The 21,318-nt window shown below is 41.8% G+C and overlaps 1 protein-coding gene across 2 annotated transcripts in view; it reads right to left on the bottom strand.

Moving 5' to 3' along the window:
- Positions 1-21,318, bottom strand: part of Usp49 (ubiquitin specific peptidase 49) — a 55,498-nt gene that overhangs the window by 24,642 nt on the left and 9,538 nt on the right. For both annotated transcript variants that reach the window (XM_090355670.1, XM_090355671.1), the window contains exon 2: positions 13,731-13,799. The gene's annotated coding sequence lies outside the window, so the exon portion shown is untranslated. The remainder of the gene's footprint in view (positions 1-13,730; positions 13,800-21,318) is intronic.

The following is a 21,318-nucleotide window of genomic DNA, read 5'->3' as shown; positions in this document are numbered from 1 at the left end:
TGAGGATTGTAGTTCAAAGCCAGCTCAGGCATGAAAGTCTTATGAGTGGTGTTGTGGCTCAAAGCTGTAGAGCACTAGACTTGAGCTAAAGAGCTCAGGAACAGCACCCAGGCCCAGGGTTCAAGCCTCACAACTGACCAAAAAAAAAAAAAAAAAGAGAGAAGTAGGGCTGGGATTTTGGCCTAGTGGTGGAGTGCTTGCCTAGCATGAACAGACTGGGGGGTTCAATTCCTCAGTACCACATATATAGAAAAATCTTGAAGTTGAGCTATGGCTCAAGTGGTGAAGCTCTTGCCTTGGGAAAGCCCAAGGATAGTGCTCAGGTCTTGAGTTCAAGCCCCAGGACTGGCAAAAAAAAAAAAAAAAAAAGAAGACGAAGCAAGCCAGGCATTGGTGGCTCACATCTGAGTAGTCTCCTAGCTACTCAGGAGCCTGACATATCTAAAGCATTCAAACTTATACAAACAGAAAGTAAAATGGGGGTTGCGAGGTGCTCAGTAGAGAGGGACCAGGAGAGTTGATTAATGGATTTAGAGCTTAATGGTATTTAGATCTGAAAAATGCAAAAGTTCAGAAGAGCTGTTTTACAACAATGCACAAATAGTAAATACTAGTGTGCTGTGTGTACTTGGAAATGATCATGCATTGCTATATATGTTTATCCATAAAAGAAAGAGCATTTAAGTATTTTATCTAATACAAATAAGACCAGTGAACTCATAGTTAACAATATGGGAGATGGAAAATAAAAAAGAGACTTTGATTGGATAAGGCCTTCTCAGTATGCTACAGCAAGCACTGAAAGCTTTACCAGGAAGCAGGGTAAATAAAGGTTCAGCCTGTGTTTCCCTGCACACATTCCCACCCATACAGAACACTGTCACTTAGGAGTTCATTGGGTTCCAAGGAAATTTGTCCTGACCCCAAACAGAATCTAATCCCAGAATCCAGACGAATGAGTTTCCTAACCACAAATCTTCAGAACAGTAAGTTTACTACCTTGGGTGAGATTCTTATGTTTTGTTCTTGGGAAAGACAGACACTGTGTTAAGAGATTGTGTCTCCTCAACATTCTTTGTATTGAAGTTCTTTCGGTTATGGTGAACATAGCGGACTGCAGTAGGAATGTGTGTATGGGAGAGACAGAAACAGAGACAGAAAGATAGTGTACATGTTAAAGACCTCGGAAATTAAAAAAAATTGGAAATAATTTCAGATCTAATACTCTTAGAACAAAGCCTCGGGAGCTTTGTGCTGTTTGGCATGGTGGCTAAAAGGTTGGAATTCTAGCTGTTTCATCAGCTGTCTATGACTAGCAAGTGATTTCTGGATCACTTTCCTCATCTACAAAATAATGTCAATACTATCTCTACTACAGAGGGTTACTGTAAGCATTAAGATAGTAAATTGGTATGAAATGTTTAATGCCTGGTGCACAGTTAAAGCTCAAGAAATGAGTTACTACATAGTGATCTATTATTTCCTCCAGATCAGAAGATTTCAGGGCTGACACTACTTACACCATGACTCATTAGCTCCCTGCTGAGATCTGTCCAGCACACCCACACACACTTCCTTTCCTACTGGCCAAACATTATAAAAGGAACTTCTGGGCAAATTATTATTCTGAGCTCTTATGGGTTCTCTTCAAATAAAACCCAACTGTTTAGTTCTACACAAACTAATAGTGCTATTTAAATGCTATAATTTTTTAAACTATCTTCTTCCCCAACTCATTTTTGCTAACATAATTGGAAATGACACACTGAAGGCTTCAAGAACTCATAATATTAATAAGCTATAACCCTTTGTCAGCCTCTCTGAAGCATGCTTTCTGGAATTTTCTGCTTTGCATTCCCAAGTAGCTGCTAGGTGGTAAACTGAACAGAGATAAATCAAGCAGAATTTGCAAAAGAAACACTTTGAAAACATACTACAGTGCAACTTCAAAAGGTACAGCACCACTGGGGACTCAGAGTATCACAGTGGCAGATAAACCTAGGGGGCCTTGGTGAGCACCTGGAGTCATTTCTCTCTGAAGAGAGGATGGTGGGTGTAAATGATACCAGGTTCGGTATATGGAATCTGCAGGCACAAATCACTGCCAGGGTGTGCAGCTGGTGGGGCTCAAGTGCTGGTCAGAGACTGTCACCATCAGTACAATGGACCAGGTGTGGCTCTCTACATCTGCATTCTTCAGTTGGTTATTTATCTTAGTGCTAAAGTGACAGGTGGCCTCGAGGCACGCTTATCCATCTGTCTAAAACATAAAAAAAGAGAGAATCATATACAAAGGGAAAACACACAAAGGGCTTTATAAAATTTGTATTGAGCCATCTGACATGTAATCTCCTTTCAACCCTCTGCACCTCTCTGAGTCCTAGTTAGAAAGGGAAGTCTCAAGAAGCCTGAGAGCAGTTTTGTTGTTTTTCACCCTGAGTATCCACTTCTTGTACAGGACTGTGATTTGGGAGGCACTGACTTCTGTACTAAATCAGATAGATCGTAGACGTCTAAGCAACCTGTATGGGATTTTATTATTGGTTGGTGGGTTGTTGCTGCAGTGGTACTGGGACTTGAACTCAGGGCCTGAGTGCTCTTTCTCAGCTTTCTAGCTCAAGGCTAGTACTCTACCACTTAGCCACAGCTACATGCACGTGTGTGTGTGTGTGTGTGTGTGTGTGTGTGTGTGTGTGTGTGTGTGTGTGTGTGTGTGTAATTAGAGATTAGAGTCTGGTGCACTTTCCTGCACAGGCTGTTGTCAAGCCATAATCCTCAGATCCTAGCCTTCTGAGTAGTTAGGATTATAGGGATGAGACAGAGATACCTGGCTGCATGGTTCTTTCTGGCAATGGTCACTGAACATGTGCTTAGCATTCACAAAGCCTAGGCTCTATCTCCAGCATAGGGAGAAGGGAAAGGGGACAAGAAGGAAGAGAGTGGAGGGAGGAGAAAGAAAGGAAGAAGGGAAGGAGGGTAGGGACAGAGGACAAGGGAATATTATGCTCATTAGGCAGTAGATAAAAAGAGCACAGATTTAGACATTACCTCATCTTGTGAAGTATGCTCACTTTAACCTATGCTATGGACTTTCCATGGTATCCTATAACCGTCTTTATACCTGAAATACAGGTTTGGTTTGGTTTTTTTATCCTGAAGCATGGCTCAGTAATAGAACATGTGCTTCCCATTCACAAGGCCCTAGGTTCTATCTACAGCATAGGAGGGAAGAGAAGGAGGGAAGGAAGATAGACATTATCCCCGTCTTGTGAAGTATGCTCACCTTAGCCTATGCTCTTTGATTTCCATGGTATCTTATAACCTTCTGCATACCCAATATATAGTTTTTTTTTAATTTTTAATTAATTAATTAATTTATTTTTGCCAGTCCTGGGCCTGAGCACTGTCCTTGGACTTTCTCAAGGCTAGAGCTCTACCACTTGAGCCTCAGCACCACTTCCAACTTTTTTCTATGCATGTGGTACCGAGGCATCGAACCCGGGTCTTCGTGCATGCTAGGCAAGCACTCTACCACTAGGCCAAACTCCTGGCCAATATATAGGGTTTTTGTTATTATTTTTTTTATCTGTGGTGGGACTTGAACTCTGGGCCTGGGTGTTGTCCCTGAGCTCTTCAGCTCAAGGCTACTGCCTTACCCTTGAGCCTCAGCATCACTTCCAGTTTTCTGGTGGTTAACTGGATAAGAGACTCATGGACTTTGATGCCTGGACTGGCTTTGAACTGCGATCCTCAGATCTTAGCCTCTGAGTAGCTAGGATTACGGGCATGAGCTATTGGCACGTGGCTCTTCATAGCCATTAAAATGGCATACTTAACTGTAGCTATTTTCATCTATCTGAATTAATTTTTTTTTTTTGCCAGTCCTGAGCTTGAGCTCGGGGCCTGAGCCTGAGCTCGGGGCCTGAGCCCTGTCCTTGGACTTTCTCAAGGCTAGAGCTCTACCGCTTGAGCCTCAGCACCATTTCCGGCTTTTTTCTATGTATGCGGTACTGAGGAATCGAACTCGGGTCTTCGTGAATGCTAGGCAAGCACTCTACCACTAGGCCAAACCCCCAGCCCCATCCCCCCTACTTTTAAAAAAAAAACAAGGTCTCACTGTGTTTAAGGCTAGCTTCAACCTCGTGAGTGCTGGAATTACTAAGTGCCCTACCATACCAGGGTCTGATTCAACCTGGAAGTTCTATGATGACTTGTGTTACTCTGTTACCTGTGTAACTCAGGCACCACAGAGAGACTTACACAGATTGTCTTTAAGTGAAGATTCAGGGATTGATGAATCTCCAGATGTAGAGTTGTAATAGCTGCACTCTCAGAAGAAGCAGCTGCTCTACTATTCAACTCCATTAATATCAATGGGGAATTTAGCAGCCATCTTAAATCATGGGTATAAGAACAAAATGGAAACTGTGTGTGTGTAGTTGTGTCAAGTGTCAGGGAGCAGTTTTCAGTGTTCTCCATGCTCTGTCCATATCTAGCCCCTCATGGCGGTTCCACCCCTCAGGCATCCATCCTCCTAATGGTTCTGACCAGTCAGTCCAATGTGTCCCTAATTAAAGGCAACCAAAATGCAAGGATACCCCATTTTGTGGTGAGGCTTCCTCCCTTCATAATGGATATAATCAATATTTTCTCTTCCCCCAGGTTGTAATAAAAAATATTCCCATGTGCCAGGTGCAGTGGCTCACACCTGTAATCATAGCTACTCAGGAGGCTGAGCTCTGAGGATCAAGGTTCAAAGCCAGCCTTGGCACAAAAGGACCTGAGGCTCATCTCCAATTAACCTCTAGAAAACGGAAGTGGGGCTTGGCTCAAGGGTAGGGTGGTAGCCTTGAGCTGAAGAGCTCAGGGGCAGGAGTTCAAGCCCCATGACCCTCACCCCCAAAATTCCCATGTTAGTAAGATCTATGCCTGCCTGCCCCAGATGCTTTATTCTCTTAAAGGGAATCTCAGTGTTCACATTCTCAGCTTGCTGTAATTGCTCAGTAATCAAGACTTCTTCCTTTTCACCATCATCCATATTCCTTCAGTTCTCACACTACTGATTCTTCCTTATATTCCTTCCTTACATGGCATCATTTCTCACCCTTGCATTATTACCATGACTGAGGGAAGTGGTGCTATGGCTCAATTGGTGGGGTGCTAGCCTTGAGCATAAAGAGGCTTAGTGAGAGCACCCTGGCCCTGAGTTCAAGCCCCACAACTGACCACACACACACACACACACACACACACACACACACACACACACACACACACACACAAACTACAATGATTAGGAAGTCCTTACATGCTCAGACCCACTTGTCTTTCTGATCTCAGCTCTCCTTTCTAGGTTCCTTTCCAATTACACTGGCCACCTCACGGCATCTCCAACAGCCCAGGACTTTCCTCTTAAGACAGTGCAATTCTGCTTCATTTGTTTGGAATGGCCAACTTCCTGTCTTCAAGTATGTGCTCAGATATAACTTTCTCTTTGCTGGCCACTCTGTAAAACTGTTCCCTACTTCCCACTCCCATAAGCCACATCCGCTTTGACTTCCTCCCTGACAGTTATGTCTAAACATAATATATTTACTTATTCATTATGTCATTTCTCCCCACAGACTAGAAGCTCTGGGAGGGGGGAGACCTCTGTCTACTTTGGTCACAGCTCTATCCCAAATGCCTAAAGCAGGACTTAGCTGATAACAGGGAATCTGTAGCTATTTTCTGGCTCAACACCTGTGTGGGGGAACACATGCATGTGAGTGGACTACATATGCACATAAACAGACATGTCCAGTCTCATGGTCCCATCTTGCACACTTCTCTAGCCCAGACCTTTTCCCTATGCCATGTCTGTCTCCAGTTAGACATGGGTTATTTTTAGTTCCTTTATGGAACTCTTCTTTCTCTGAGCATTCCATAGAGGGCTTCCTCCCATCTCTCTAGCCATCCACTCTTCTGTATCTTTCTTTTGGTTGGTTGTGGGGCTTGAACTCTGGGCCTAGGCATTGTCCATAAACTCTTCAGCTCAAGGCTACTGCCCTACCCCTTCAGCCATTTCCGGTTTTCTGGTGATTAATTGGAGATAAGGGTATCCCAGACTTTAGTGCCTGAGCTGGCTTTGTACTGTGATTCTCAGATTTCAGCCTCCTGAGTAGCTAGGATTACAGGTGTGAGCCACGGTGTCTGGCTTCCTTTGTATCTTTACTCTGCTTTATCCTTCACATTTTAGTACAGTGGTCCTCAATTACCTAGTTTCTTCTTCTAAAACCTCAGTTACCCACATGAATAACTGGCTCAATGATCCTCCTCTATTCCAGACTAGCATCACAAGGTCAATGACAGCTTAACCCTACATCACAGTGTCTATGCCATTTAGCTCACTTCTTTTCCTCACAGAGCACTGTATCATATCTCGCCATCATGAGGACAGCGGTGAGTATACAAGCATGAGACAGTCCAAGACAGAGAATACAGTTACGTAATTTTTATTAAACACACTGTCATAATTGAATTTATTATAATGAATATCTTATGTGCCTAGTTTATAAGACTTCATCACAGTTATGTACACAGCAATGGGAAAAAATTAGAACACTTAATCCATGAGATTGAGTCTCTATATGGCCCAGACAGGTCTGTAATTCCTGGGTTTAGGTGATCCTCCTACCTTAGCCTCTCCAGTATCCAGGACTAAAGATGCTTGCCACTGAACCCAGCTTGAAGCGATTTAATTAATTATTATTTTTTTTTTTTTTGCGCAGTCCTGGGGCTTGAACTCAGGGCCTGAGCACTGTTCTTGGGTTTTCCTCAAGGCGAATACTCTACCACTGGAGCCACAGCACTACTTCCGGCACAAACCCGGGTCTTTGTGCATGCTAGGCAAGCACTCTACCACTAGGCCACACTCTTGGCCCTCTTGAAGGGATTTTTTTTTTTTTGGGGGGGGGGGAGGGCCAGTCCTGGGCTTGGGCTCAGGGCCTGAGCACTGTCCCTGGATTTTCTCAAGGCTAGGGCTCTACCACTTGAGCCACAGCACCACTTCTGGCTTTTTGCTATGTATGTGGTACCGAGGAATCGAACCCCGGTCTTGGTGTATGCTAGGCAAGCACTATACCACTAGGCCAAACTCCCGGCCTTGAAGGGATTTTTAAATAAAAGATAATTCCTAGTATGTTGCATACCCCCAGAATATATGTGAAATGTTGGACTCCTCAGCAAAACAAGGCAGAATGCATACATGTGTACTTTCCTTCCTTGAAACTTAGCAAAATCACAATAAAGGAGTAAAAATGGAGGAATAGAAACCACAAAAGAAGTCCAGTGCTGTGGCTCACACCTGTAATCATAGCTACTCAGGAGGCTGAGATCGGAGGATCAAGGTTCAAAGCCAGCCCAGGCACTAAAGAAGATGAGATTCTTATCTCCAATTAATCAGTAGAAAATAGGAAGTGGGGCCATGGCTCAGGGGGTAAGTCAGTAGCTTTGAGCTAAAGAGCTCAGGGACAATGCCCAGGCCCAGGAGTAAGGCGGTAGCCTTGAGCTGAAGAACTCAGGGACAGGACCCAGGCCCAGAGTTCCCACAAAAAGAATGAAAGAAAGAAGGAAAGAAAGAAAGAAAGAAAGAAAGAAAGAAAGAAAGAAAGAGAGAGAGAAAGAAAGAGAGAAAGAAAGAAAGAGAAAAAGAAAGAAAACACATGCTAGATTGTGCATGCTAGATTGTAAATGCTGCCTATATCATAGTAAAATACACAAGAAACAAACTGGCTAGAACTTCCAAACTCAAAAAGACTCAGAAACTGGAGGCCCCACATTACATATCTCTGGAGGTCTGAAGGTAGGTTAATGTGTAAGACCAAAAAGAAGAGTTTGGATGCATTCAATTCCCCCTCTTCAGCCATGACAGCCAAATGACTGTTCTGTCACACAGAAGACAGAAGGCAGAAGACCTATGGTATTCTGGTCTTCGGTGTACCAGGTGCAGGTAAGATTAGGGCATCTCCCAGGTAGCAATGCTGAATCCACAACAGTCATTTGGTTTTCTTTCTTCTCACACCCTTCTAAAAAGAAGGGCTAAAATGCCCATTAAAAAAAAAAACCTGCTATTAAAATGTTTTAAGATTAAGATAATCTTTAGAGAAAATTTGTGGTAATTCGCATTTTGAATGTTTTCTCATTAATATTCTAATGGTGTTCCCAACTGCCTGCACTTGGAAATGGATTAAGTTAGTGAGTGATAAGACAGAAGGCTGATGGCTGATCAGTTAACCTTCAAGTCATTATTAGGTGATTCAAACTAATGAGCCAAGTAATTCTCTTCCTTTATAAAAGTCTCTTTAAAGAAAGCAAAGAAAATCTCATAAGAACATTTGTTTTCAAATAGCAAATAAAAACTGCAATAAATTTTAAAATCACTTAGTAGTTCATTTATACTAAAATTTCTTTACAATTTTGAAAATAAGATTAAGTCAATCCAAATAAGAATGCTGAATAGCTGGGTACCAGTGGCTCAAGCCTGTAATTCAAGCTACTCAGGGGGTAAAAATCTGAGGATTGTGGTTTGAAGCCAGCCAGAGTAGGAAGTCCTTAAGATTCTTATCTCTAATTAACTAGCATAAAGCTGGAGGTATGGCTCAAATGGCAGAACAATAGCCTTGAGTGGAAAAAGCTAAGGAACAGCACCCAGGCCCTGAGTTCAAGTCTCAGTACATACATAAACACACACACACACACACACACACACACACACACAGAAAATTAGATTCATCTTCACTGCTATATTGGGGTTCCATGTAAGATATGAGGTAAATCTTTTGGTGCCTCTTAAAAACAATCAAAAAGGGGCCGGGAGTTTGGCCTAGTGGTTGAGTGCTTGCCTAGCATGCATGAAGACTGGGGTTCAATTCCTTGGTACCACATACATAGAAAAAAGCCAGAAGTGGTGCTGAGGCTCAAGTGGTAGAGCTCTAGCCTTGAGAAAGTCCAAGGACAGTGTTCAGACCCTGAGCTTAAGCCCAGGACTGGCAAAAAAATAAAATAATAATGATAATCAAAAATCGCTGGGCCCTGGTGATTCATGCCTAATCCTAGCTACTCAGGCAGGCAAGCCCAAGGACCAGCACACGCACGTGCAAGCCCGCACACACTCACACATACACACACACATAATTTTTTAAAATGTCAAGCCATCTGATTTTGTTACCTTGTATATTGTATACATTTGTTTATTTGAAACAGGGAAGGGGAAAAATAAGATGACTGGGAGGGGATTAGGGGAAGGAAACAGGGACAAAACATGAGAAGGGATATAAATGTACAAGAAGTAATGCACCCACTACCTGACCAATGTAACTGTAACCCTCTATACATTACCCTGACAGTAAAATTAAAACAAAACAAAGCAAAAAAAAAAAAAAAAAAAACACGCCAAGACATTCTTGGTACTCATTAAGTGCAAAACACAAGCCCAAGTTAAGATCCACCACGGCTGTCAACACACTTCCCCAGTAGAGGGAGCTACACCCAGGGCAATGGGCTCAATGGCTGCAAGGAGGAGTTTTATTTTTATTTTTTTAATTTTTTTTTTTTGCTTTTAGTTTGTTACTGCCATACAACATGACTGTGACATAGTGGGTGTTCAGTTAAAAAGCTATCCGGGGCTGGGGATGTGGCTTAGTGTCACAGTACTTGCACACATGAAGCCTTGGGTTCAATTCCTCAGTACCACATAAACAGAAACTAGAAGTGGTGCTGTGACTCAACTGGTAGTGTGCTAGCCTTGAGCAAAAGAAGTTTAGGGACAGTGTACAGGCCCTGAGTTCAAGACCCAGGACTGGGAAAAGAGGAGGAGGACGAAGAGGAAAAGGAAGAGGAGGAGGAGGAGGGGGGGGAAGAAGAAGAGGAGGAGGAGGAGGCAGAGGCGGAGGATGAGACAGCTATCCAGGAGGTATGGTTCAAGTGGTACCTAGAAAGTACAAGGCCCTGAGTTCAAACCCTACCACAGTCTCCCCCAGCAACAACAACAACAACAACAACTGTTTGGGAGAGTGCTTTCCAAAGCTGGAAGGAAACCACACAAAAACATTGGGCACGGCTATCTATAAGCTGACTTTGGGGTGACTGGAATGTTCTGATATATAGAAACAAACCACTGCAAATTTAGTGAGACTGGCCATATTTTAAATACTCAAAACAATTTTATGCCATCCCAGGGGCTTGAACTCAGGACCTGGGAACTGTCCCTAAACTCTTCTGTTCATTATCTGTTCTGTTCTGTTCACTACCACTTGAGTCACAGCTCCACATAGGGCTTTTTGATGGTCAACTGGAACTAAGAATCTCATAGACTTTCCTGTTCAAGCAGGCTTTGAACTGATTCTCAGACCTCAGATTCCTGAGTAGCAAGGACTATAAGTGTGAAACCACTGATGCCTGGCAAAAATCTTTTTAATGTCCAAAACTGATTAAGGAAGAAGTTGGATTCTCCTGTCTATTTCTTTTTTTTTTTTTTTGCCAGTCCTGGGCTTGAGCTCAGGGCCTGAGCACTGTCCTTGGACTTTCTCAAGGCTAGAGCTCTACCACGTGAGCCTCAGCACCACTTCCAGCTTTTTTCTATGTATGTGGTACGGAGGAATTGAACCCAGGTCTTTGGCATGCTAGGCAAGCACTCTACCACTAGGCCAAACTCCCGGCCCCTTCTCCTGTCTGTTTCTACATGTAGTCAATTCCACATTATGTAGCCCTTGGAAAACTCACTGTGCATGCCAGAGCAAATGAGGGTGGGAAAAGCAAGTAACATTTTATTATTGTGATGAAATTAGTTTTGACCTCATCAGTTCCTGGAACAGTCTCTATGGTCCCTGGCCAGCCCTCTAAGATATGGATTTCAATTACATGCTTGTTGAGAACTATCACGGATAAGTATTCAGAAGTGATTCTCAAACAAGGGAAGGAAGGTGGGAGGAAAAAAGGAGGAAAGACAGAGAAAACACACCTGAAGGAAAGCCAAGATAGTTGCTACTTTAAGTATCACTCTTTGTCCTTTAATGTGTATTTCAACAGGAAGTGAATTACTATTTGAAGAAAAGCCAAGGCTTCTCTCTGACAAGTCACACCCCAGAACAAAACCCACATACTAAAACTCCATCAGTTCATGTGTGAGTGTCAGCTGTTAATGCACATTTACTTTTTAGACCATCACTTAGAAATGACATTCTAATTATAAGACCCACAAGTCACCTTTCTCCTGGCTTTTCTTCTCTTGAACAACTTTCAGCTGACTATCATTCAATATTATTTAGCAGGACAAAAGAGGTATTTCCCATTACTAATCAGTGCCAGCTGCCCCACTGCTGAGTCTTTCAGTCTACCTGTTTCTATGAATAGCAGCTAAACTGTAATCTACACTTTAGCACACTAATCCCTTCTAAACAGGTGCTGTTCTTCAGGTGATTTCTAACACTTCAAACTGTAATGAAGCAAAACCGCTACATTCAAGCACGGTCAAGAAAAAAAGAACTATTCATGAATAATCATCTCATGTCAACATTTTCCCCATAATTAAGAAGATATATGATTTCAAATGCTCTGCCCAGAAGCAAGCAAAACAAATTGGTTATGGTGACTTGTCTGGGAAATATTATTTGTTTTTATTTCTTTATTCCTTTTCTTTTTTTTCTTTTTATGCCAGTCCTGAGGATTGAACTCAGGCCTGGGCACTGCCTTGGACACTTCTTGCTCAAGGTTAGCACCCTGCCACTTGAGCCACAGCACCGCTTCCAGCTTTTTCTCTCTATGTGGTACTGAGGAATCGAACCCAGGGCTTCCTGCATGCTAGGTGAGCACTGTACCACTAGGCTATACTCTTGGCTCCATACATTTTTATTTTTTACTTAAATTCACACTCCTTAATAAACCTTTTAGGTGAGTAGTCCCTAGTCAAGAGCACAAGCCTAAGTTTGAATCCTGAAGCTGTCATTTGGGATGCAACTTTGGGTACAACTGTTTGATCTGTACCTCACGTTTCTCAGCTTTAAAATGAAGACAAGCCAGGAGCTGCTAACTCACATTTATAATCTTAGCTACTCAGGAGACTAAGATATCAGGATCTGTGTTCAAAGCCAGCTCAGGCAGACAAATCCAAAATACTTTTATCACCAGTTACTCAACAGAAATGACATGGAGGTATAACTCAAGTGGTAGAAACTAAGCCTACACAGAAAAAGCTGAACAAGAGCACAAGGGCTGAAGCTCAAGGATCTGTACTGGCAAAGAAAAAAACAAAAACAAAAACTGACAGAGTGATCTAGAAATGAGAGAACTATGGGTCCTGCTTTGACAGGTGAGGTAGTACAGATATTGTTACAGGTGAAACTATTATAATATGAAGACATTTGCTTATTCATACATACCTGTAGCATCATCTACACTGTAAGGGATGAAGTTAAGTATGCAGACTCTTCTCATAGTCTAGGAGCATATACAGAGAGAAATGAAGCTTGAAGCCAAAATGAAAATTTTCCCAACAAATCCTTTGCCACAAAGGCTAACCTGGTTTAACTCTTGGATTGTGTGAAAAAAAGATCACTGCATGGAAGGTTGATACACAGAAATATAACTGGACCAGGCACTGGTGGCTAATACCTATAATTGTAACTATTCAGGAGACTGAGATCTGAGAACGGTTGAAGCCAACTTAGGCAGAAAAGTCCATGAAGTGAAGATTCATCTCCAATTAACTACCAAAACAGTCAGAAGTAGAACTGTAGCTTAAGCAATAGAGTGCTAGCCTTGAGGAAAAAAGCTTAGGGACAGTGCCCAAGACCTGAGTTCTAGACCCAGGACACACACACACATACACACACACACGCATGCACACACAGAAAGAAATGCTAACTGGGATGCATATGGAAATTATAGCTAATACTTTGCTGAACATTCCAGGGATTATTTTAAGGTTCTTTTTTAAAAAAATGTAGATTAATTCTTGACTTCACTGTAAAATAAACATTTTATTGTCTTCATGTTAAAGCTTAAGCATTCTCTGTCTCTGTCTCTCTCTCTCTTTCACACACACACACACACACACACACACACACAGAATAATTTATCTAAATTTCAAGTAAATAGTGACTGGTCAAAGTCTATCTCTAAAGTACTTGTGTATCACTACTAGGTGAAAAAGTCTACAGAAATGCAGTTAGAGAACTTTGATATCTGTTTTTTTTTTATATAAAAAGTCTGTGTGGACCTCTAAAATTAAAACCTTTTGTTGCATTTTTTCCTGACCTTCTCTTCAGTACCCATCTCATATATATGTGCACCTGTCCAAATGAGCAGGACCCCATGAGGAGCCTAATATCACAGCAGCTGATAATAGCTGGAAAAAGAGAAGGGGCAGACTGTTACTCCTGCCAGGTCAGGGGACAGTCATGGGCACAGTAAACTTTAAGACCTTCCCTAGGATTCTTACAGTATGTGATCTGGTCACCAGATTTCATTTTATCTTCAAATATGGCTGCTATCTATCTCCCATCCCGTAGTTCTTTCATGGTACTAAAAATTTTACAAGGCTAATAGAATCAGGGAACAAAATTTCCAAAAAGGTATAAGAAAAAGATCATGGCTAACTGCTCTCCTATTCTGATAGGATTCTAATTAGATTGTCATACATGATACTATTGTGAACAATTTATATTAATGAAAGTTTATTAGTTTTCTCTTACCCACTAAGTTTTTTCCATCTTCTTCCCTGTATTCCACAATCATTGGTTATGTTTCTTCTTCTCTAATACCTAAAAAGGGGAAAAAAATCTGTAAGCAAGTGTTCATATATGGCAAGAAAAAGCAGTCTCATGAATTTTATTCATAAATTCAATCAACAATCAGCATATTAACAATTTAGTGACCTCCCTATAAGTCCTCAAAACTGATAGAAGAGTGAGGGTGAAAAAAAAACTGACATGTTTTTAGCTAAGAGCAATCAAAGATTTAGTCATTTATGGATAAATCATAAATGGAGATATTAATGGTTTACTTCCTAAAAGATTATGTGCCTGTATTTGTTTCAGGATTTAAAGAACATATGTTATCTTTTCCTATTACTTAAAACTGTCAGAAGAAAAAACACTGTAACAAAAATATTGGAGTATGGAAAATTAAAATTGTTTTTGTTTAAGTAAAACATTCACCACTTTTAGAGGGGACTCTTCTGTGCTAATTGGGTTCAAGACTTTTAGCAAGCAGCATGCTTCCTTAAAAGCAGTACATTTTCTGTGCACAAGGACATTAGATTAGTTGAAGATAGCTAGAGTTTATGATTTGGATAAATCATACACACAATCAGTTTTTAGACTTGTGACAGTTTACTCCAGATTCAATAAAGCTTGAGATTGGTATGTGTGGCTGCCTTGTAACATGGCGGCAAGCTCACTATTTTATCTTCTCAATGGCTAACACAAGAATTCCTCTTTGAAGAGACTTTCTTTGTGAAAGTATGTCCCCTCCGTATGGGCCCCCCCACCTCTCCGGTCCAGTCCCCTTGGTGTGGGTGGTTCTCTGCAGAATGGCTGTCAAGATCCCAGAATGGTTGTCAAGAAAGGGAAATTGCCGTGCACCAGACAAGGGGAAGAATTTGTTGTTTTATCTCTGAAAGGAACCAGGAGAAGAATGAGGAGGAGAGGGAAAGGGAGAGAAGAAAAGAAGACGGCATAATGGAGCAAAGCTGGGATTAGGTGAGGGTGAAGGGCTCAGGTCAAGGGAGGGCTGGAAACATTTTAAGAACAGAGCTCCCTACTAGGAAAGTGGTCTGCATTCATACTAAGCAAGACTCACCCCACCTCCACTTTGCCCCCTCTCTTTGGATAGGTGTATAGAATTTATAACTGCCCTGTGTTAACAGGGCCTCTCTGAACATCAGAGAAGCCAAGTTTCACAGGTGGGTACATCAAGGCACAAAGCAAGAAAACAGGGGTCCAGGAGTCAGAGAAAGTTGCAAGACCACAAAACTCAAGAAACACAAATATTTCTAGGAAGAGCTTGTATTTTTCACACAATTTAGGTTGAGACGTTTAAAGTACACTTTTCCAGGAAAACTGATACTGCGCGAATAGGGTCTCACATCCATAAAGTATTCTTTTCTTTCCTATCCAAAATGACTCACCTTTCAATGTAAGGGCAAAAAAAAATTAACTTAAGTACTCTTAAAATCAATTTATTTTGCATGTTCCCCAAAGGCTGAATCATCTCTGAGTGCCAGTGGTTCATGCTATAACTCTAGCCACTCAAGAAGATGAGATCTGAAGATGCCGGTTCTGTGAGACATTTATCTCCAATTCAGCAGCGAAAAGCTAGAAACCCAGGGGTGCTCACGTGGTAGAGGGCTACCTAGAGCAAAAAAGCGGCTAAAGGAGAGTGGGAGGCCTCACCTCTTCCTACTTTGTGTACCTGGACAGAATCTTCCTAATTTATTTTACAGTTCCCTCTCTAGGAATGGCAGGTATTCAATCACAGCTACTGGTTGAAAGGGGGATGTTTTGCAAACTTTTTCAGTCCAAGCCTTCCTGGAACTGCGATCTTCCTGATCTCAGCCTTCTAAGTAACTTGAATTACTGATGTGAGCCACCAACCCCCAGAAGACTCTAGGTCTTCTATATATTATTGTACTGATTTCAAATTGTTTTTGTTAGAAAGGAACCACGATATGAAATGTTTTGATTCAGTATAACAGTGTAGGTAGGGAGATAATAAAATTCCAATTTGCAGAGATAAGTGCTACATGGGATTTTTCATTAAAAATAAGTTATTATCTGGTGCTGGTGGCACACACTTGTAACACTAGTTACTCAGGAGGCCGAGATCTGAGGATCCTGATAGGAAGCCAGTTGTGGCAGGAAAGTCCACTCCAAATAACTACCAAAAAAAGCCAAAAGTAAAGCCATCAAGTGATAGAATGCTAGCCTTGAGGCCCTGAGTTCAAGCCCCACAACCTAAACAGTAATAATTTCTTTATAAGTGTTAGAAAGTACCAGGGGCTAATGGCTCACACCTGTAAACCTAGTTATTCAGGAGAGAGAGATCTAAGGAACTAGATTTAAAGGCAGGACTGTGCATGAGACACTTACCTACAACTAACCAGCACAAAACTGGAAGGAGCTGGAATTGTAGCACAAGTGGTAGAGCATCAGCCTTGAGTGAAAAAGTTAAGCCCCAGTACTAACACAAAATAAAAAACGAGTGAAGCTAGGTGGCTATAATCCTAGCTACTCAGGAAGGTTAAGAACAGAAGGTTCATAGTTCAAAATCAGCCCAGACTGGGAGAGTTCTCATTTCATGAAAAGCTGAGCATAATGGTGTGTATGCCTGTTATGCTCAAAGCATAAAGAGGAGGACTGCATTCCAGGCTGGCCCAGAGAAAAAGCAAGACAAGACCCTGAGTTTAGACCCCAGTACGGCCAAATAAATAGTAATTGCAACAAAGAGTTGGAGGTGGCTCAGAAGCATAATTCCTACTTCACAAGTATGAGGCCCTGAATTAATTCAAACCGTAGTACCAACAAAAATACAGACACAGAGAAAGAGACAGATTCCATTTCAGATTCAAATATGGTTAAGACCTGTATTACAAAATTCTTCACTAATTGAAGTTAGAATGAAGGATTCTACCTGCCTTGTTGACTGAATTCCATATCTAATGTGTGTGTTTGTGTCGCTACTGGGAGATGAACTCAGGGCTAAAATGCTACTCCTCCGCTTTTTCAATCGAGACTGGTACTTTACAAGTAGGACACACCTTCACTTCACTAGAGCCATACTTTTGCTTCCAGCTTTTTGCTGGTTCGGATTCTCATGAGCTTTCTTTCGTGGGCTGGTTTCAAACTGATCTTCTGATCTCAGCCTCTGAAGTAGCTACTATTACAGCTGTGAGCCACCATGCCCAAGTCCTATCTAATATTGTATGTATAGGAGAGTAACAAAAGCCTCAGGTTTTCCACTATTAGCTGTTTTTCACTATTAGACCTTGGACAACTAGCTCATGTACTTGTGGATGGATATAACATTAGTTCTACTCTCTTCCAAAGATGCTGCAAAGATTGAATATGAAAATATGCAGAGCTGGGGGCAGTGGCTCACGGCTGTAATAGTAGCTACTCCAGAGGCTGAGATATGAGGATCAAGGTTCAAAGCCAGCCCAGGCACAAAAGGACCTGAGACGCTTATCTCCAATTAACCTCTAGAAAATGGGAAGTGGGGCTTGGCTCAAAGGTAGGATGGTACCCTTGAGCTGAAGGGCTCAGAGACAACACCCAGATCCAGGGGTAGGGAGGTAGCCTTGAGCTGAAGAGCTCAGGGACAGTGCCCAGGCGGAGCTCAAGCCACATGACTCACAAAAAGAAAGAAAAGAAAATATGCAGAAGTGTATCATAAAATGACACAAGAGCTACACATGTGTTATTTTTTCCTTACTACCAAAGAAAGAAAAGGTCTGTTTTGTTTTTTTTGTTTGTTTTTTTTTCCAGTCCCTACTAGGGCTTGAACTCAGGGCCTTATGCTCTGGCTCAGTTTTCTTACTCTTCGATGATGCACTACCACTTTTTTCTTTGTCAGTTATAGGGCTTCAACTCTGGGTCTGGGTGCTGTCCCTGAGCTCTTCAGCTCAAGGTTACCACCCTTGAGCCACAACACCACTTCTGGCTTTCTGGTGGTTAACTGGAGATGAGAATCTCACAGTCTTTAGTGCCTGGACTAGCTCTGAACTACAATCCTTAGATCTCAGCCTCCCGAGAAGCTAGGATTACAGGTGTGAGCCACTGCACCTGGCAACACACTACCATTTGAGCCATGCCTTTAGTCCAGCGTTTTTGTTGGTTAGTTGGATTTATAGTGTCATAAAAATTTTTGTCCAGGCTAGCCTTCACCTGTGCTCTTCCAGCTCTCTGCCTCCTGAGTAGCTACTATTATAGGCATGAACTCCTATAGCCCAGGCAGGGGATTTTTGCAATGTTTCACTATGTAGTCAGGTTAGCCTTGAACTGACAATTTTCCTGTCTCCATCTCCTGAGCCCTGGGATGAAAACAAAGGCTTTAAATCTTTGTTGGAGTGAGGACTGGGAGTGTGGCCTAGTGGCAGAGTGCTTACTTAGCATGCACAAAGCCCTGTGTTTGATTCCTTGGTACCACATAAACAGAAAAAGCTGGAAGTAGTGCTGTGACTCAAGTAGTAGAGTGCTAGCCTTGAGGAAACACAAGGACAGTGCCCAGGCTCTGAGTTCAAGCTCCAGGACTGGCAAAAAAAATAAAATTTAAAATTTAAAAAAAAACACAAAAAAACCTTTTGTTATCGTGAGAAGACATACTGGTAGTCAAACATTCCAGGGATTCTGGGTCAAGCTAGGATAAAAGAGATCAACCAGGTAGAATTCAAAGAATTCTAAAATGTGTTCGGTAGTCCTTTTAGTTAAATGACATCTAGTCTTAACTGACAGCTTAATAAGGACTAAAAGACATAAATCTTAGCTAGATTGAGAATTCTTTCTTGCCAAAAAATAAAATGACCAAGACTACAGGTTTAATATGGTTGTATTCTCTCTAATCATCCAAGATAAGTGCAAACAAAAGCAATACTAAATCCTATTTAGTTTGAAAGGCAGCTGTGTCAGCCATAATTATCCTCCATACCACACATATCAGTTTCTTTTTTCATTACTCTGCTTAAAGCTAATCCTGCTTTTTTTATAGGCTCTGCATAGAAGCATTATTAATTGGTAGAGCTGGATTTGCCAGTATACATTCAAGCCATTTTTAAGACATTAATTCTGTCATTATCAAGCACTTCTTTTAAGCACTAATGATTTTGTCAGCATAAAGCACTGACCTCAAGGAGAGGGCATTTATGGACATTTATTATATTCCTTCTGCATACCACATGCCATGCTATTGAAGGTGTTTTCATACACTCTTGCTTAGTGACTTGTCTCTAAAGATGTATGTCAATGGTATTTTACAGATGAAGAATGAAAGGTTGCATTGGTTAGTAAAATGACTAGCCCAGAATCACCTACATCAGTATTAAGCAATACTAATTTTATTCAAGCAGTTTTTATTTTGTGCTTATACTAGGGCTTGAACTCTGGGCCTCATGATCTTGATTGGTTTTATCCACTCAGGGCTGGTGTCCTACAACTTGAGCCAACACCTCTATTTCCAGCTTTTCACTGGTTAATTGGAAATAAGAATATCTCCAATCTATCTTCCTGGGCCCTCAGCCTCCTAAGTAACTAGGATTACAGGAATGAGCCATCAGTACTCAACTATTCAAACAGTTCTGCACCTAAACTAAGCTGACAGTTTGTCTTGTCAATTCTATTAAAAATATGATAGGTTAGCTGGGCGCTGGTGGTTCACACCTGTAATCCTAGCTACTCAGGAGGCTGAGATATGAGGATCAAGGTCAAAGCCAGCCAGGGCACAAAATTTCCATAAGATTCTTATCTCTAATTAACCACCAATACCAGATGTAGTGCTGTGGCTCAAAGAGTAGAGCACTAGCCTTGAGCTGAAGAGCACATGGACAGCGCTCAGGCCCAGAGTTCAAGCCCCATGACCAAAAAAGAAAAAGAAAAAGTAGTGTAGGGCTGGGCTCAGTGACTCATGCCTGTAATCCTAGCTACTTAGGAGGCTGAGATCTGAGGATTGCAGTTCAAAGCCAGCCTGGGCACTAAAGTGTGGGAGACTCTTTTCTCCAATTAACCACCAGTAAACTGGAAATGGTGCTGTGGCTCAAGGGGTAGGGTGGTAGCCTTGAGATGATTAGCTCAGGGATAAGGCTCAGACCCAGAGTTCAAGTCCCACCACCGACCAAAAAAAAAAAAAAGGTAGTACAGCCTACATGGTTAGAGTGCCATTCTTGGGTGAAAAAGCCAAGTGAGCGCTTCAGGCCCTGAGTTCAAGCCCCAGTACTGGTGTGCATGCACATGCATACACACAATGGCAAATGTGTATTAAAGTTAATAAAATATATTTGGCTATACAAAAATGAAGCAATTTGTATTCAGTAAAGAATATTATAGGGCTGGGAGTATGGCCTAGTGGTAGAATGCCTGCTTAGCATACACGAAGCCCTGGGTTTGATTCCTCAGTACCACATACAAAGAAAAGACTAGAAGTGGCATTGTGGCTCAAGTGATAGAGCACTAGCCTTGAGAAAGCCCAAGGAAAGTGCTCAGGCAAAAAAGAATATTACAGCTTGACGCTGGTGGCTCAAGCCTGTAATCCTAGCTATGCAGGAGGCTGAGACATGAGGATTGTTTTGAAGCCAGCCCAGGCAGGAAAGTCCTTGAGACTCTTATCTCCAATTAATCATAGTGGAGCTGTGGCACAAGGGTAGAGTACCAACCTTGAGCAAAAGGAGCTCAGGGACAATGGCTGAACTCAAGAGTTCAAGCCAAGGTAGGGAAGTAGGTAGGTAGGTAGGTAGGTAGGAAGAAAAGGTGGGAAGGAAGGAAGGAAGGATAATATGGACAAAACATAGCTCAAGGGACAATATCTATATAGTTCAAAACTATATATAATTATATACATTTCTGATTCCTATAGTTCAACAAGAAATATATGGAAAAAAAGAATATGAAGCAGCTCGCAGAAGGTAAGGGCTAACTAGATTGTGAAGAAACACTCATCAGTCATATATGTACATACATATGATACACATGTGCAAGGACACTGCTGGTGGCATTGTTTATGGTAGCCTAGGTAGCCATCTCTATGGGAATAAATGCACACCATGGAATACCATGCTGCAGTTAGGAATAATTAGCTAAATCTACATCCAGCATAAACAGATCCTAAAACAGTACAAAGTACAGAGAGTAAAAACTAGTATAAAGCCAGTCACTGGTGGCTCATGCCTGTAATCCAAGCTACTCAGGAGGCTGAGAGCTGGAAACCATGGTTCACAGCCAGCCCAGGCAGAAAAGTCTGAGAGACTCTCATCTCCAATTAACCAACAGAAAACCAGAAGTGGTACTGTGGGCTCAAAATGGCAGAGTGCTTGCTTTGAACAAAAAGCTCAGGGGGGTGGAATGCTTGCCTAGCATGTATGAAACCCTGGGTTCTATTCCTACGTACCACATAAACAGAAAAGGCCAGAAAGTAGCACTATGGCTCAAGTGGTAGTATGCTAGTCTTAAGCAAAAGCAGCTCAAGGACAGTACACAGGTCCTAAATTCAAGCCTCATGTAAACAACAACTAACCACCAGAATAAGATCTACTGTGTTTTGTTAGAAATCTAGTCAAATTCTGCAACAGTATAATGA

The sequence above is a fragment of the Megascapheus bottae genome, chromosome 22, assembly GCF_031878675.1.
Source record: "Megascapheus bottae isolate mThoBot1 chromosome 22, mThoBot2.hap1, whole genome shotgun sequence".
NCBI classification, from domain to species: Eukaryota; Metazoa; Chordata; class Mammalia; order Rodentia; family Geomyidae; genus Megascapheus; species Megascapheus bottae.
This window is presented reverse-complemented; position numbering and strand designations above follow the sequence as displayed.